General features: G+C 35.7%; 1 long non-coding RNA gene and 1 pseudogene across 8 annotated transcripts in view; one reads left to right on the top strand and one right to left on the bottom strand.

Moving 5' to 3' along the window:
- Positions 1-18,662, bottom strand: part of LOC120622838 (uncharacterized) — a 74,684-nt gene that overhangs the window by 35,864 nt on the left and 20,158 nt on the right. For 2 of the 8 annotated variants that reach the window (XR_005658576.1, XR_005658567.1), the window contains exons 2-4: positions 14,062-14,144; positions 13,149-13,349; positions 10,858-10,957 (exon numbers count right to left, since the gene is read on the bottom strand). This is a non-coding gene — a long non-coding RNA (uncharacterized LOC120622838). Of the gene's footprint in view, positions 1-6,011; positions 6,214-8,595; positions 8,650-9,544; positions 9,920-10,857; positions 10,958-13,148; positions 13,350-14,061; positions 14,145-18,662 lie in introns of those variants that run through there. The other 6 variants (XR_005658569.1, XR_005658568.1, XR_005658574.1 and 3 more) reach the window with 5 other exon arrangements.
- LOC120581184 (uncharacterized) lies at positions 17,272-17,390 on the top strand (annotated as a pseudogene).

The following is an 18,662-nucleotide window of genomic DNA, read 5'->3' as shown; positions in this document are numbered from 1 at the left end:
CATTAGCATTCTGTTTTTTGCTGCAGAGCTAGTGGCTTGGTAGGCAGATTGTCTGACTATCAAGTTAACATAGGTAACATCTGTACCAGTTGTCTTAGAGTCCCCAGTTTTCTAGCTTGCACTATTTATTTCTTAATCATATGTTGCCTAAGCATTAAGCAAATGCTGAATGAAAACTTTAGGGTTTTGTTAAAGCAGTGCTCCACTCTCATGGTGACAATTCCTGTATTAACTAAGGAAAGGCCTAACTGCTGGCCCCCTAAAATTTAGAGAATTAAAACACAAAGTTTATTTCTCTCATGCCACATTCTAAGCTGAGGGTTCCAGGTATCCACACAAATCTGCCATCTTTAATATGAGACTTTCAAGGTCACTGTAGTCTTTTCCATTCCAACTAGAGGGACAGAAGAAGGAAGGATCATCCAGAGCCAGGAATTGTCTCTTAAGCAATAGACTTGTACTCATTACTTTGCTCAAATTCCACCGATAACAGTTCAGTCTTATGATCACATTTAGTTTGGAGGAAAATTAGTTAGATATCCATATGTTGTGTACTGGTTTAATATGATTTTGAATCCACTTGTTTATGACTTAAGTGAAGTTGTTTTAATCCACTTGTTTATGTATGACAAAGAAGAAAAGTTGCTTTGATATAAGAATGAAGTAAGTCATGTCAGGATGTCATCATTCCACATCTGTTGTCGTTGATAAGCAGTCAGCAGACCAGCTGCTGAGGGGCCCTGCTGAGGTCTTACTGATAAGAACACATGGAGAAGCAAGTATGGCAAGGGGACATTTACAGTATAAATACTGACAGTTTGTGAGGACTATTTCAGAGTTTCAGTTTGGGCAAGATGAATCTTCGCAAACCTAAAAACTCTCTGAAGGCCCTTGAGACATTTGCTCCTACCAAGGTTAAGGCGACTCTTTGGTCGGTAGTAGTATAAAACTGTGCAGCAGTCTCTGGAGTGATAACCCTTGGAGCTGCTCAGCCTGTCCACTAACACTAGTGTCTTTGTTCCCTAGCAATGGCTCTAGCAAGAGGGGACTTTTACTTTTGTGCTGGCAGCTAGAAATCAGCTCCAGGTTGGTCATCATTTCTCCTGAGGGCCTCCTCATGTAAAAAGGTACACCTCATATTAAATTTGAACTTAATTCCTCTCATGTCCCCTTGCCTGGAATAATAATGTGATTAATCTGTCAGTTGTTTAAAGTATGTTATTTTTTATTTGGCTTATTAAGAGATATTATCCTGTATGCTATTGGTTTCTGAAATTATAATTCTCACAGTGAATCTGTGCTAAATAAATTGCTAGCAAAGACAGACTCAGTCTCTGAGTATAACTTTTGCTGCCTCCTCAAAACAAAACAATATATCTCAGTTATCATAATGGAGAGAATAGATTTTGGTGGAAAGCCAGCAATTTCTATCACAGGATATAATTTCTAACATATTAATTAAATTGACATTTTAAAATAAAACGTATGTCATTTTTTCAAATGTATCCAATGGACTCTAAATTCTTTAATGTTTTAGTGATAACCATTGTTCATAAAAAAAAAACTTGAATAAGTTCTTTAAGAGCTGGATATATTGTATTGTTTCTTTCTCTCTTAGATGTCATAATTCTATTTCAGTACTCTCCAAAAATGCTATACTAATGTAATACATTTTTAAGTTTGAAAAATCTTTTATTAATCATCCTATCACACTTCCCTGAAATAAAAATATATGCATATACATACATACATATATATATATATATATATATATATATATATATATATATACACCTCAATAAAGCTGGAAAAATGTGTATATATGTATACACATATACACATATATTTAAAATTCAATGTTTAGTTGTTTATGACCAAAAGGCTCTAGGAATTAGTGTTCTTCTAGATTAAATTATCATTATAATAGATAGTACCCAACTGATCAAAACAACAGAAATTTATTACAGTCTTTAAGAACTATTAAACCTTTATTTAAAACACATCACTTATTAAGTTGTATGGACTTTTTTTTTAATAGTCCATGTATCCATGGATGACTAGTACTCATTGCTAAATTAAGAGAGTTCAACAGCAATTATATTCCTATTTTTCATTTTTATAGATGCAAACATTGAAAAAATGTATTCGTATAAGTAAGTAATAATGGAAGAGTTTTGTTATTGTAACATTACTCAATTCTTTAAACTTGTCTCAAGGAGTGCAGGGAACAGGAGACTATGCTCAGGGTATACCCAAGGTAGAATGTTTAATAGGAAACCCTTCTCCTATAATGCTGGGACCTTACAGGCAGGACAATGATGTTGCCCAACTATAGGGGGCACTTCCATTCATGCTGTAATCTACAGCATGTTCGCTGAAAATGTGCATGGTGCCTTCTGGAGTTAAACAATATGGAGGCCCCACCCAAAGCATTTATATCTTTAATGTAAAGGTGAACCAGAAGTTACCTTTACCTCAAGGAATATTGAAGAAAATAGAATGTTTTGATATTTCTATGGAAAAAATAGAAAACTTTATTAGAACTATTAAAGATCTAAATGAATTGAGAAATATACACCATGCTCCTGGAATAGAAGACTAATATTATAAAGATGTCATTTCTCACCCAAATGATCTATAGATTTGATGCAATCCCAATCAAAATTCCAAGAGACATTTTTTTGTGGAATCTGAGAAGCTTGTCTAAAAATTTACATGAAAATGCAAATGGACAAAAGAATATCTAAATTACTTCTGAATAAACAAGGCAAGAATAACTGCCTTACCAGATAAAAAGTCAATATAAAGGTACAGTAGTTAATGCAATATGGTATTATACTGCAAAAAGACCAATGGAAATGAATAGAAAGCCCAGAAATAGTTCTACATAATCATGGACATAATATATAGAAGAGGTGGTATTCCAGATCAGTGAGAAAGGATGCACTTTTCAATAAATGGTCTGAGGCAATTGGATATCTCTGTGTAAAAAGAAAAAAAAAGAAAATTGGAATCCTATCTTATACCACACACAAAGATTAATTCCAGGTAGACAAAAGACACTACCAAACAAATTTATGCATCTTTTTTTTTTCTCTCATGACAAGCCAGAGTAGGAAACTTTTAGTTAGGGGAAACATTCAGATAGCTTCTCTTCATTTATTTCTAAGATGGTGTGTGCCAAAGACAAAGAGGATTGTGTTGGTCACATGCTCCTTTAATCCCTTCCATGATCTCTTTGGGCTCTATAGCCCGCAGTTAAGGCTGGGACATCAGGCAGGGACAGGGCAACCATACTTAGTTTTATTTTCCCTGTCCCAGCCTTAGCAAGAGAGAGTTGGTTCCACAAAGCCATGTCCATACAAGCAGTGTCAAGGAAGGTACTAACAGTTATCTGGAGACATCTGGACTAGATAATTCTGGTCAATAAATCTGTGTGGAATCAGATCTGGTTTTCTCTGCAGCCCAGATTCACTCAATAAATGACAATCTTCTCAATCTCAGAGATGGGAGAAAGGAGACAAAGGAAAAGACCACTATGGTCCAAATTCCTAAACAGTTTGAACGTATACTCAGTATGTTGGAGTTCTTGTACCTGCTATGTTCTCACCTGTCATTTTTCTTTCTGCCTGTTAATTGAAGCGATGAACTTTTGAGGAAAGATATGATGACTCACTTAGACTCCCAGGCTGTCATGTGAGGGGTGCATTAATGACTGTTGTTTCGACTAGGGAATTGTGCCTTTGAACCTGGATCTGCTATCCCAAGGGAGTCAGGGCTGACAGCAGCTAGTAACCTCCTTCCTCAGACTCAGAGGTGGGACTGCTCTAAAGTTCTGAGATGGAGATTAACTCTTCTCTTGCAGACTTCTTCCGCTGCAGTGTTGCAGTGAAATCAGCACTGGCCCAATCATCTATCCTAGATGTTGTTTATGGACGTTCAGCTCCACACTCACCTTCTCTGTTACCACCAAGGCTGGAAACCTACAAACCACATTTTCCAGACTCTCTTGCCAGGTGGGTTCTGGTTGGGTTCTGACAACAGGAGGCAGTCATGTCATATCAGAGGGCAGTAAGAAGGTAGAAGCCATTGTGTTTGTGAAGTAGCCATGGCAGCAGTGGTCCAGGTAATAGCAACAGTAAATATGAACTTGTGAGTTTCAGTCCCTGGGTGGTAGCAGCTTCTTGAAATCTGGCCAATACCCTCTCTACTAGGAATAGCAGCAGTTTCCCTGTCTCTGAGTCACACCAACCCCTTTTACTTCTTTAAATATTCCAACATCTTTGTAACCAATTCCCTTCATTAAAGCCTTCTTTGCTTGAAATAGCTAGAGTAGTGTATATGTTCTTGACAAGAAACTGACCGACACACTAGACTTGGGATGCTCTTTTATCCTCTCTAACACTTCATTTGAAAAATGTGAATTGAACTAAATGAATGTTAATTGAGCACTTATTTAATTCAGAGCAGAGTACTGCCTAGGATATAAAGATGCATGAGACTTGACCTCTGACAGTCTAGAAGAGGTGATTAGAAATGTCCACAGATAACTAATGCAAGTCAGAGAAAGATAAATGCCATAAGGGCATATTTCTGAAACTACCAGATCTTTTCTAAAGGGTCATAGGATACATTAACAAAAATAATAATGGAAAAGTGCTAAGTGCCAAATATATATAAATTTCATTTGCTGAGAAAGAGCCTGGAGAGAAAAAAAGAAATGAAATGCAGATAGATCTCAGAAAGAGTGGAAAGATACTGAATTCAGCAGTGTGTACCACAGGGTTAACTTTGGACATGTGGATTAAAGCCCAAGGAAGCTCTGTTTCTTAGAGACCTGGGGTCCCTTCCACCCCATGCTGCTCCCTGACCTGGAGGGTAGTATTAGCTGTTCACAAATCTATAAGCTACACTGAGCTATCCTCTGGTGTGGCTGGTGGGGAACTGTGGAAGAAGGGGGGCAGGGCCTCTCAGAGTGTTCTGGGATGAAGAAAGAATGGAGTCTCTGTACTCTAGTCATGTTGTGACCCAGCTCTCTGAAACAAGTGATTTTTGTTTTCAGTCCAGTGATCTGTTATTTAAGGATAAGAGGAAGAAGAAAATGGACAAAGTAGGAAGATTTTTTTGGCCTCTGTGGATGTTACCAAGAAATTGAAGTGATTTAGTACAGAGCTGAGTCAAAGGGGATGGTAGGAGGCTGTAAGAATGTCAATGGGCTCTTCTTCCTAAGGCCTAGAAGGCTGCACTCGAAGTGAGGCATTGACCTTCCCCAGGCCACCTGAGGATCATCCAGGAAATCCCAGCCTTAGTGAAGTGGGCATTTCCCCTCCATCCCATAACCTTTTCCATTCACCATCTGATATCTGAAGTGTCCCCAAGGAGGGTGTTTTTATCTTGAGTTTTAGGATGTTCACCCCAGTTCCAGTGTTAACATGACTGTTTCTAGCCCTTTCCTCTCTAGTGCAAATGAAGAGTTTACAAAGGCAGACTCCATTGGGATAAAAAAAAAAAGACCAAGGCACGTAAAAATGTGGACCAATCCTCTCCTGGGGAGAAGTCCACATTTTCCTTGGGAAAGTTTGGAGAAGGGGAAGCTGGCAATCAAAGCCATCTCTACATTTTGGTCAGGACTGGCTCTGGCAACTGGGTGTGGTGGAATGATCCATGGACCAAAAGTGCCAGAGAGTTAATGTCCCTAGGAGTGGTCCCAGTCAATGCAGGATGGGAATTTGATTATAAATACTGCACGTGCAGCATCCACCTGTGCCATTCTCCATTGCCCTGTAAGACATGGGGGCTGCCTGCTGTGCCATGAGTGACACATTCCTTTGCCTCTAACTCCAAGAGTCTGTGGCAGGCTAATTTGTTAGCTTGCAAGTAGGCCCTTCACAGTTCTTGATATTTATATCATATAATATTATACGTGTATTTAATCTCTATGCACATATATCTTTTCTGACATTTCTTCAATAAACATTTATTATTTTTAATATTTTAAATGAATGAATGACACCGTATAGTTCTTGACAACAACATACCCTTTGCTGGTTTCCTTCCCTTCCTGTCTCATCTCCCCATTCACCCACTGGTGTTTTCTAGATTCACCTCCTAAATAAACAACTGGCACTCAAATTCTTGACTCAGGGTCCTCTTCTTAGACAACATAACATAAGACATTATGTTCCATAGATGTTTGTTCAACCACACTCCAATCTGAAAGAGAGATTAATGCAAGTTTCTACTAGATTTGGTGGACTGAGGGAGAGATTGGAGAGGTAGAGAAAGGGAAAGCCGGAGGCTTTTTATGTATTTTCTGCTTGCTGGGAAAGGGGTACTCTGCATAAGCCTCAACACTGCCTTTCTTACCTTCTACCACCTTTGGATGCCCTTTCCTTTTCTTTCCATTGATTTAATTCCCAAATAACATATTCAGTTAATGACTGTGAAATGGTTTATACTCCATGGATAATGGAGTGCAGTGATGATGTAAGATGTGGTACATTTTTCTGAACAATGAATTATAGTATTAAACATTCATCAAATACTGAATAGGAAATACTAAAAACTATTTAGTTTAAAAAAGCATTCTGGTAATAAGTGCAAATAAATAAAAGGCAGGGTCAAATGAAAATGCAAAATAGCAACTAGACAAATAACTATAAAGGATGGATAAGCCAGTGGGGGCCTTAAAGACAGAGAACATGGAACTTGATTCAAAATGTTTTTCTCTCATATGTATAATAAAACACATTATTTATATTCAAGCATTCTGCAAAATATGAGGAAAGCAAATCAAATTTTAAATAACGATGCTTTTAAAAGGTGGTTGGACAAAACAGGCAGTTGGACCTTTTAAAAAATACAAATTAAAATTAAAATCAACTACTGTTGGGATGACCTTTAAATTTTAAAGATCTTTTCTCTCCTACCTAGAAAGCCCTCTTTTTCTTCCTCAACCCTCTGCCTATTCAAACCTTTCACAGCTTTCAAAGAACCAGCTTAAGTGGCCCCCTCCTCCAGAGACACCTCATAGCGTTTATTATCTTTACTACTCATTTTGGCACTTAATGATAATAGCTACCATTTACCATTTAGTGAGCATTTATTATGTGCCAAGTCCTGAACTAAATCTTTAGGGACAATTATCTCATTAAATACAATTCTTAAGGTAGCTATTATCATTATCCCTATTTACAGAGAAGAAAATGGAGGCTTTGAGTAACTTGTTCAAGATTACAAAGTGATTTGCAGCGTAACGATTCAAACCTGGGTCTTTTTCATTCAGAGACTCACTACAGTCATGCATTACTTAATGATGGGGATACATTCTGAGAGATGCATCATTAGGTGATTTCTTCATTGTGCAAACATCATAGAGTGAGTGCACTTACAGAAACCTGGATTGTATAGCCGATTACACACCTAGGCTGTATGGTATAGCTTATTGCTCCTAGGCTACAAACCTGTACAGCACATTACTGTAGTGAATACTGTAGACAATTGTAACACGATAGTAAGTATTGTGTATCTAAACATATCTAGACAACACGAGATCAAATCAAGCACAAGAGAAAATGATGCAATCAAGAAATGTGGTAAACACGAAATGTATGAGGCTGCTGCTGGTATAACACAAGTTTTACAGCAAAACTTTTTTTAAGTAAGTATAAAGCGTACATTCTAAAATAATAATAAAAAGTATAGGATAGTAAGTACACAAACCAGTAACATAGTCACTTACTATTATTATTAAGTATTATGTACTGTACATAATTGTATGTGCTATATTTTTATATAACTGGTAGCCCAGTAGATTTGTTTATACCATCATCACCACAAACACATGAGTAATGTGCTACCTTACATTATGACAGCTGTGATGTCACTACACGATAGGACTTTTTTCAACTCCATTATAATCGTAGAGACCACCATCATATATTTGATCTATCATTGACCGAAACATCATAATGCGGCACATGACTGTATAATGTTTTTAAATACGCATGCACATGCACACACACACACACTCACACTCCTGGCAGCTGGGTCAACAGATCCTTCATTGAAGAGGGATCTAGACAGCACACTACAGTGTCCTCTACACATTACAAAATCCATCTGGTTACTATTGCTCTCTCAATAAGCACAAGCATTATATGATTTTTAGAAACATTTACTATTACTTGTTTTATTGCTTTTCTTAAGCCGATAATCCTACCCCCAAAGGCTACTGATTACCTTCATTTTTAATGTAATAAAATGATGAAATTTAAAATATTTATTTTGCTAAATGAAAATCCATCCATAATAGCTCTTACAGTGCATGTTCTAAGATAGCCTAATCAGAGACTGGGTGTTAAGAGGCCCCCACTCCAGGATTGATTTCTATCAGCTGATTTATTGAGAGTCAAAGTAGCCATGGGAAAAGACTTTGAACAATGTCAGTGATTAGCATCAGATGTATACCAAGATACTTGGGGGAGAAGTGCCAGAGACAAACATTAAGAAGTAATTGTGGGTTCCCTTTGAAGGTATCCACCTCAAAGGAAGAAAAGGGTTGGTATATTTGGAGAGGGTAGTTGTTTCACGTACAGTATAATGGCTGTTACTTGGGGTCCTCCATGCTCAGGTATACTGGCTGCTCTACTGTGGAGAGAAAGGATGTTCAGAAATAAAGCCAAAAGGGCTGGCCACATTGGGGACTGAGGGACCACTGATATGAGTTTCCTATTAAAGTCCCTGACACAGAGATCACCCTATATTCCTTTCAGTGATGCCATCCATATCTTTGCAAAGCTGGAGTTTTGGTAGTTGCTGTGAGAAAAGTAAGTACCACATGAGAATGAATGTGGAAGAGGAAATGACTGTGGCGGTATCCAGTCAGATTCCAAGGTTTGAGAAACCGCAATGTGCAACAGGTACTCTCATCCCATTAGTAGGTAACTGTGGTTTTATAAATAGAAAATTAGAATATTGTTTTTTCCAATTAAATGTATCATTTTTTTAAATGGCTAGTAAACTGTTAGGATATAAGTACCTACCAATTTATTTGGATTTGAATACTTAATAAATGGAACTGTTAGGTATTTATTTTGGCCTAAGAGCATCGTGAAAAAATTACTGAGATGTTAAGGGTTCTGTAAAATCTGTAAACCAAGAAAATGTGGGAAGTTCAAGCAGTTCTTGGTCCCCAGCTGGTAGTGTTAACTGATGCAAGGAAGTGGACAAATGGGAGAGAGGAGGTCTGATGAGAGTATGTGTGGTCTACAATTGACTCTTTTCAGGGAATTTCTGGGCCATCCTTTCTAGGATCCAGTGAGACAGAGGGGGGTAACTATGTGAGGTGATGGATATGTTAATTAGCTTAATTATGGAAATTATTTCACAATGTATACGTCTATCAAAACATCAAGTCATACGCCCTAAATATGTGCAATTTTAATTTGTCGATTATACCTCAATAAATATGAAGAAAAATTTTCCTGTATAATATGAAAAGAAACTCCCTTTGAAATTTCAAAAATTATTTTATTAAAAATTAAATTGCTTTTGAAATTTTTTCTTGAATGTTGCATTTACATTTATTTGAAAACAGCACTATGTTAAGACTGGGTCATAGTACAGCTAAGTTTCATGTGGACTATATATACAACCATTATTTATTTTAAAATAATTTATGAGAGCACCTACTTTGCTCAGTTCTAGAGAGAGCTGGCAGTATTGCATAGTTGTTAATAGCTTGTGCCACACAGATACTCTGAGAATTAAGGAAATCATTTTATAAATCTATGCTTTATGCCAACACTCATTCAGATGATAGATTCAACTACCAGGAATCTAGTTATTTTATCTATTTAAAGTACTTTGTGGTTCCTTCCTCTTCATTCATCTTTTCTCTCCCCTTCTCAAATAAAATCTGAAAATAGGTGTAAGTGCAAATAAGGTTGAGAACCTAGGTAAAAGTTTTTACTATAAATATAAATTTTGGGTTTAAAATCTATGTTAAATGATACAAATCACATTTTAGATTATATGTGGAAAATATGTATTACTCTGCTGTTGAGAGCATGTTCACTACAGCTTTTTGGTATTTCTGTGATTACCGATTTTGACATTACCAGATGTCATGTACTTTGATCATCTTATACAAATGTAAACCATTATTGGAATTATTACCTACCTACTAAAATTCTTATATTTTTATATTCTTGTCTAAGTCATCCTTACACAGTCCATCTGAAATAACCATTTTCAATGGTATTTCTTTTCTGTTTAAAATATCTGTGGATAACACTTCAATAGCAATGAGCATACCTAGTGCCCAGACTTTGTAGAAATCACATTCCACTAAAAAGAACCAGTGCTCCTTGGAGAAGTGGATGATTCTAGGCTGAAGTAGGGAGAGTAAAAGCATGGCTTGGAATATCTTCTGCCAGAAAATTTTTGAGAAGTACTCAAAAACCGATGGGGTCATGTAAAAGGAAGACAGAAGTCAGCTTGAACGGGCTCCCACTTGCTAAATATGGGACAAATTGAGTATCAAAATAAATAATGACTGGAATAGATTATAAGACTGAATAAAAAAGAATTCAAACCAACACTACTTTTTTAAAAAATTAAGGAGGGGAGGAGGAGCAGGGAAAGTTGTTTGCGGAAGAATGACAGTTCATAAATATAAGATTGTTAGAATTAGAAAACCAACATTTTGCAATCACAATTGTAATAATTGATTCAGGCAATAATCATCAATAGAAGTAAAATCACTGAGTGAAAGATGGTTAGAGAAGAATATATTTACACAGTCTCAAAGTACCACTAGTTACAACTACTAATTACCATGAAAAATAAAGGTACCTTTATAAATGGAGAGGTCTGGTGGATACCATTTGAACCAAATGATCAAACTTAACATCACTAAAATGCACTGAGGACACAAATCGCACATGAAGTATTCCTGTCAAAAAAAACAAACAAAAAAGGTTCTAATCAAAAGGAAATAATAAGACAAAAATTTCAGGAGCATTATGCAAAATAGCTAACCTGGACTCTTCAAAAATGTCAATGTCATGAAAGATAAAGTTCAGGGATTTTCTTTAAAAGAAAGTAAAGAGACATGACAATTAAATGCAATATGTGATCTTTAATTGAAACTTTGCTTTTTAAAAAACAGTATAAAGGATACTACTGTTATTGGCACACTTGAAGAAATATGAATATGGAATGTACATGAGTTAATAGCATCATACCATTGTTAAATTTCCTGAGTGTGATAATTTTCCTGTGTTAAATGTAGTTATATAGAAAAACTTTTTTTTCTCCTTAAGAAAAATATGCTTGAAGTTTATATGAGTGAAATATCAAGGTGTCTGAAACCTACATTTAAATCTCTTGGATCTTTCATAGAAAGGTGTATGCACACACAAACACACATTTACACAAAAACACATTTAAATAGAGAGAAAACTAATTTGGAAAAATGTTAACAACTGGTGAATGTAGGTAAAGGATATGTGGGTGTTCAATGTACAATTTTTACAACTTTTCTGTAAGATTAAAAATTACCAAAATAAAAAAGTTGAAAAAAGAAAATAACATGTAAAAAATAAAATAAAACATATGCTGAGCCGTAGATAAAATGCTGGAGGCAAAGTTGTGATGGGCAAAGTTAGGAGTATAGTAAGTACAAAAAGTCTAAATTTATGACTTCTCATAGCTCTATTCCTATGAGTCCACCCTGCTATCTCTGAATATTCTACCCAATGCCACAAATTCTTCAAATTAGGGACCAAATACACTTCTATAATGTTAGGATGATAAGCTCTTGACCTTGCATCACAAGAAAAAGATGAATGAAATATTCAACACTCCATAGCTTAAACTGCTTCATGTCTTCTTTCCTACAGAAATCATTTCCAGGCCCTTCTTGTTTGAAGGGCTGACTGAATTTTGTTTTCCTTGGCTGTAGGTTTGTCATAAGGACAACATAGAGTTCCCACAGTTTATAAGGAGAGCTAGATGCCAGCAATTCCAGTCATTTTGAAATGAATTTTTGAAAGTCAGAGAAAATGTCTTATCTGGTTTGCAAGCCTTCTTTCCTCCAATATTTATGTAAACCTTTTCTGGGCATATTCTACATCTGACTCCTCTCTCTTCTCTCAAGGTTTTCCCTGTCCTGGTGATCTAGCAGAATATTGATTCTTTATGTGTGTCATCCATGTGCATGAGTGTATCTTCCTTCCTCCTTCCTTTGCTGATTATTTATTTATCCATGATAGTTACTTATTTATGTAGGTCACTTTATTTTAAATGATAATTTTACAAATTGTTTAAGCGGATGAACATTCGTACTCTAAAGGGCAAGAGATGAACAACAGATAGAAAATGTACTATAGAGAGCTAGATTAGAAAAAAAAGTTGAACACAGGCCTGGAATCTCTTCTTGTACCCCACATCATCTACCTTTTTTCATTTTAGGAACTGGCCTGATCTCCTGTTTTAAATGGCCCTTTACTACTTTAAATACCCTTGTGGTTGTTTTAGCCTCTACTACCTTGAAAGTGAAGCAAGGTTTGCTTGCTGTTTTTAAGCAGGAACCACAATGGCTACAGAACATGGCTAGCCTGGCCAAATTGGATACTGGAATCTGAGAGATATGAATCCAGACGAATCCAAGCCCCTGATTGGTCCAAGTCAATTTTTACTGAGCGTCTACTATATGTCAGGCACAATGTTTGAAAGTGTAGGAAAAGACTGACTGAGACACAGTCCTAACTTAATGATCTAAAACAGTGGTTCCCAACCTTTTTGGCACCAGGGAGCAGTGCTCCGATGAGATTCTAATGCCTAATGATCTGAGGTGATCCTAGCACCGGGCAGTGGCTGCAAATATGGATGAAGCTTTACTTGCTCACCTGCCGCTCACCTCCTGTTGTGTGGCCCAGTTCCTAACAGGCCACGGACTGGTACTGGTCCATGGCCCAGGGGTTGGGAACCTCTGATCTAAAATATTCTATGTCAGATTCACACTGGTCTCATCTGAAGAAGGGTATTGAGGAGAAGATGGTGCCCACCACATGGATGTGAGTGCATTATTTATGAATTGTGTTCATCTGCTAGTAACAGACACTCAATAAAGGATGACTTACATAAACTGTGAGGTTATTTTTCTCTTTTGCAGGCAGAGGTAGGGAATCCAGTGGTGGCCTGACAAGCCCATGGAGTCATCCAAGTCCCAGGTTTCTTCTATCTTGCTGCTTTGCCCTTCTTAGCATACAACTTCCACCCTAAAGTTTGCCTCATGGTTGCAAGATGGCCACTGTAACCAGCCATTGTGTCTGCATTCTAGGCTGGAGGAAAGAGGGAGAAAAGAGAAGGAGCAGAAGGGTACTTTCTAGGTTAGACAGCCTGCTTTTAAAAGAGCTTCCCCCAAATCCCCACCTAAAACTTCTGTTTACATCTAATTATACAGAAGTTAGTCATTTGGTCATCCATATCTGTAAGGGAAGATCTCAACAACAGCAGCAACAAAAATCAGAGTTCTGTGAACACTTACTCATTTGTTAAGGACAAGTCCAGACAGTTATTATATTGGCTTGTCTTTTCGGTTGGGTCCTGGTACTTTTTAAGTTAACTTTATTGGTTTCTTTCTATCATCCAATTATTTAAAACAATCATCATCTTTCACCTAAAATTCATAGTTGTTAAAATTTTGACCAAGGAAGAGGGATAGTCCAGAAGATATATTGAACAATAAAAGGAGGTGAATTAATGCTAAGGCAAGGAAAAGGAAATTTCATCTAACAGGACTTTAATTTTGTGTCTGGTCACTTCTGCTGCCACTACTCAAGGATATAATAGGATGTCTCCTCTTTATGCTATTAGGGACACAACCTTTTGTTAGCTTAATCTTTAGCATTTGCTTGAAGTAATGAATCATGGTAATAGGAATTAAAAAACCTTAAAAGCAGGGTTGAGGCTTCCCTGAAACAGAAGAAATTCTGCCTGTGGACAACAACTTTGGCCTGTGCCCATGAAGTTCCATGCTGTTTGTGATCTTACCTTCCTTACTTAATGTCCTATATCAGCATATTTATCATCAGAAACAATATAAGCAAGAATAATGGAATAACATCTTTAAAGTACTGAAAGAAAAAAAAAAGACAACCTAAAATTCTATATCCAGAAAAAACATTCGAAAAACAAAGGTAAAACAATACTTTTTCAGACTTATAAAAGGTAAAAGAACTCATCACCAGCAGACTATCATTCTAATAAATATTAAAGGAAATCTTTTAAGCAGAAGGAAAATGTTACCAAAAGGAAATATGGATCTACACAAAAGAAGGAAGAGCACTGGAAATAGTAACTACATGGATAACTATCCGACATTTTTCCTTATTATTTAAATGTCTTTAAAAGCCATCTGACTGTGTGAACAGAAATAATGTAGCATCTATCGTAGGACATTTCGGTTGCTTCCATGTCCTGGTCATTGAATAGTGCTGCTCTGAACATCGGTGTGCAAATATCTTTTCGGATATGGGTTTTCAAGTCTTTGATGTAAATATCCAGTAGAGGGATTGCTGGATCATATGGTAGACCAATTCTTAGTTTTTTAAGGAACCTGCATACTGTTTTCCATAGTGGGTGTACCAATTTGCAGTCCCACCAGAAGTGTATGAGGGTTCCTTTTACATTTTTCGACTTTTAATACTGAAATAATTACAGATTCACAGGAAGTTTCAGTGATAGTACAGAGAGATCCCAAGTACCCTTTATTCATTTTCCCCCAATTTTTACATCTTCCCTAACTATAGAACAATATGGAAACCAGTAAACTGACATTGGTATAATGTGTGTGTAGTTCTATGTTACTTTATCACATGTGATTACTGTAACCACCACCACAATTAAGATACAGTACATTTCTATCTCCATAAGAAACTTTATAGACACACCCACTCCTCCCCACCAACTCTAACCCCTGGCAACCACTAATTTTTTTTCTCCAACTCTATAATTTTGTCACTAGAGAACGTTATATGAATAGAATCATGCAGTATGTGAACTTTTGAAATTGGCTTTTCTTCACTCAGTGTAATGCCTTTAGAATTCATCCAAGCTATTGTACATATCAATCATCACTTCATTTTATTGCTGAGTAGTATTCCATAGCACGGATGTACCACACTGGTTTAACCATTCACCTATGAAAATCGTCTGGGCTGTTTCCAATTTTAGGCTATTGCAAATAAAACTTAAGAACAATCACATACAGGTTTTGGTGTGGACATAAGTTTTTATTTCTCTGGGATAAATGCTCAGGAGTGTGATTGCTGGGCCATATGGTAAATGTATGTTTAGTTTTTAAAGGAACTGCAAAATTATCTTCCAGAGTAGCTGCGCCATTTTACATTCCACAAGCAATGCATGAGGGATCCAATTTCTCCACATTCTTGTCCATACTTGGTGCCATTATTTTTTCCTGAGTTTTATTGAGATGTAAAATAAATGTATACATATAACATTGTATACATTTAAGGTATATAACATGATGATTTGATATATGTATATATTAGAAAATAATTACCATAATAAGTTTAGTTAACATTCATTCATTTGGTCAGACTACGGAAGTCAGTTCTGTGTATACTGTGCACTATATACTGTATGATCTCACTTATATGTGGAATCTAAAAAAAAACCAAACTAATAGAAATGGAGATCAGATTTGTGGTTGCCAGAGGCAGGAGATGGAGGGTGGAAGAATTGGGTGAAGTTGGTAAAAGGTACAAACTTCCAGTTATAAGATAAATAAGTTCTGAGAATATAATGTACAACATAATGACTACAGTTCACAATACTTTATTGTATATTTGAAGGTGTTATAAGGGATCTTAAAAGTTCTCATCACAAGGGGAAAAAAGTTGTAACTATAAGACGTGACCTCATTTCCTATTTCTCTTCCTTTCACTCACTCTGCTCCAGCCACACTGACCTTATAATTTATCCAACACATCAAGACAACCTCCTGTCTCAAGGTCTTGGCATTTGCTCTTCCCTTTGTCTCGAATGCTCTTTCCCAAGATGCCCTCACTTCCTTCAGATATTACTTAATGTCACCTTCTTATTCATCTCCATACTACCACCATTACCTCTGACCAAGACATCTTATCCCTCTTCCAGGCCTTATTTTTTTCTCTTTAGCACTTAGTATTGGTATAGCTCTTTTTATATCAACATTTATATCTTTATATCTATAACTTACATATTTATCCTGATTTTATCTGTTTTCCACCAGAATATAATCTTATAAAGGTGTGAAGTTTTGTTTCATTTTCTCTTTAGTCTCAGTGTTTAGAACCACCTCTAGCATATATACTCAATAAGTATGTTAAATGACTTATGTCACCTACTCTAATTGTATTTCAACAGGGAATTATTGGCTGAATATTATGCTTTATGAACTATAATGTTGGTAAGTGGGCAAATATTTTCTATAAGCTATTTTTTACACATCCTTCAATTGCAACATTTTGACTATATCAATAGTTATAACTTTAAATATTAAAAATAATATTGTCTGTCAGGTCCCCATTCAATGTATTTATAAGAGTTGTGAATGTGGGCTCCTCCTTCTTCTTCAGACTGTAGAGCTTAATAAGCCAGGGTTTTGTTTGTTTTGCTCTTAGGCATGTATCCTTTCTTCTCTCAGCAATTCCTTTGTGACTTCTTTCCTTTCTTGTGTCATTCATCTTCTTTCCCCACTCCCTGCCCTAAAATATGTGGGAGACTGTTTGATACCCAGGAACACCTTTCACCTTTCACCTTAATCTCTTTTTCAATGTTATCTCAATTTTGAACAGGCTTAAGTGAAATTATTTATTTCTTAGATATAGATATTAGACATACAGTTTTATTCATCAAGTTCTGCTTATTGTAAATGTCTCTTCGTTGACAACATATACAAATTACATTGGTAAAATGAAGAAGGAAGCAGGGGAGGTTTCTGGAACTAGCATGTGTTCCTCAAATATCAGAATTGTTTGGTGGAGTTTAATGAGGCACTTACCCATTAATTTTAAGTTTGATTTTAAAATTATTTGGACATCGACATTCTGCAATGTATTTTCAATTTTCCTGAGTAAAAGCTTTAATTATTCTTCCCATAATTTTAAAGTATAAGCAGTTATTATGGCATTTAATTGGAACATACTAGGCAGTCAAAAAATACTTGAAACTAGAATTATTTAAAAATTAAGATATGCTGTCTATGGCCATACCACCTTGAATGCACCCTATCTTTTCTGATCTCAGAAGCTAAGCAGGATTGGGCCTGGTTACTACTTGGATGTGCGACTGCCTGAGAATACCTGGTGCTGTAGGCTTTAAAAAAAATTAAGATATGCTGTACAGCACAGAGAAAATAGTCAATATCACATAACTTTGTATGGTGACAAACGGTTACTAGACTTATTGTGGTGATCATTTCATAAGGTATAGAAATGTAGAATCACTATGTTGTATACCTGAAACTAATATAATATTGTATGTCAACTATATTTTAATGAAAAATAAAATAAAAATTAAGATTTGCTTTCAAATGTATGTATATTAAAAATATTTTGCAAGTATGTGTATTTCCTTTTATGACTCCTAAATAAAATATAAGGACTAGAGAAGTATATCCCCTACTTTTTTTGGAAGGCTCAATATTCAAGACAAATTCTTTTTGTTGATCTTTTTTTTTGATTATTTGCAATTTTTAAAAAATTACTCTCAACTAATGAATGGAGCCACACTTCCATACTTGGGCACCATTGAATTACTGAGTGTACTGGGGATTTTTTTAAAGTTTAAAATGTACAATATTAAGCATTTGAGGAACTTAAGACAAAAATATAAAGTTATTTGTGGAAAAATTATGAATGTTACTTGATGGCTGAAATAAAATTCTTAGGATAAGAATAGTGTGGGAGGGGGGCTTGAAATAACCAAAAAACCATCATTTTACTTTTTCAAAATAGAAATTCCCCATTTTAATCAATGAGAATTCAATCACATAGCATACCAGATTTCAAAATATTTATTTTTAAAATTGAATCTATATGCTTACCTTCTTATAAATCATCTTAGTGTACAATCAAAGTTATTTGGTTTAAAAGTATCCACTTAGAGCCTCTAGATTACTTTTATTGATTTAAAATTTGTTGGACTTTAACTTGAGTAATCACCTGTACTTAGGTCATGTGTATTTGCTTGTTTTACTTGTCTACTGATGGCAGTTGGGAGCAAAATTCACTCTCAAGGTCTCCCTCCTCGAACAGAGCATATACTAAAGTAACAGGTCTCATTATCTCACCGTGATAAAAACCTCAAACATCTTTATTTGGAGGATTCAAATTATATCTGTTGCAACACCAAAATATCAGTTCATTAATCTCCTTTCTTCTCCACTCATAACTATCTGTGTAAAGTATAATTTCAGATTCCCTAATAAAACTTAATTTTTTATTAAAAAAATTTAAAAAGAAATTAACAAGTTGAAATAGTAGAGTTGACGATTGTAACTATTTTTGTTTTTTACACTCTGTCCCTTCCCAATTATTTTTGCCACCTGGTGTACAGAAGATTTGGTCCAACAAAAGGGATTATTTCTC

The sequence above is a fragment of the Pteropus medius genome, unplaced genomic scaffold (genome assembly GCF_902729225.1).
Source record: "Pteropus medius unplaced genomic scaffold, Ma_sr-lr_union100, whole genome shotgun sequence".
Lineage (NCBI taxonomy): Eukaryota > Metazoa > Chordata > Mammalia > Chiroptera > Pteropodidae > Pteropus > Pteropus medius.
This window is presented reverse-complemented; position numbering and strand designations above follow the sequence as displayed.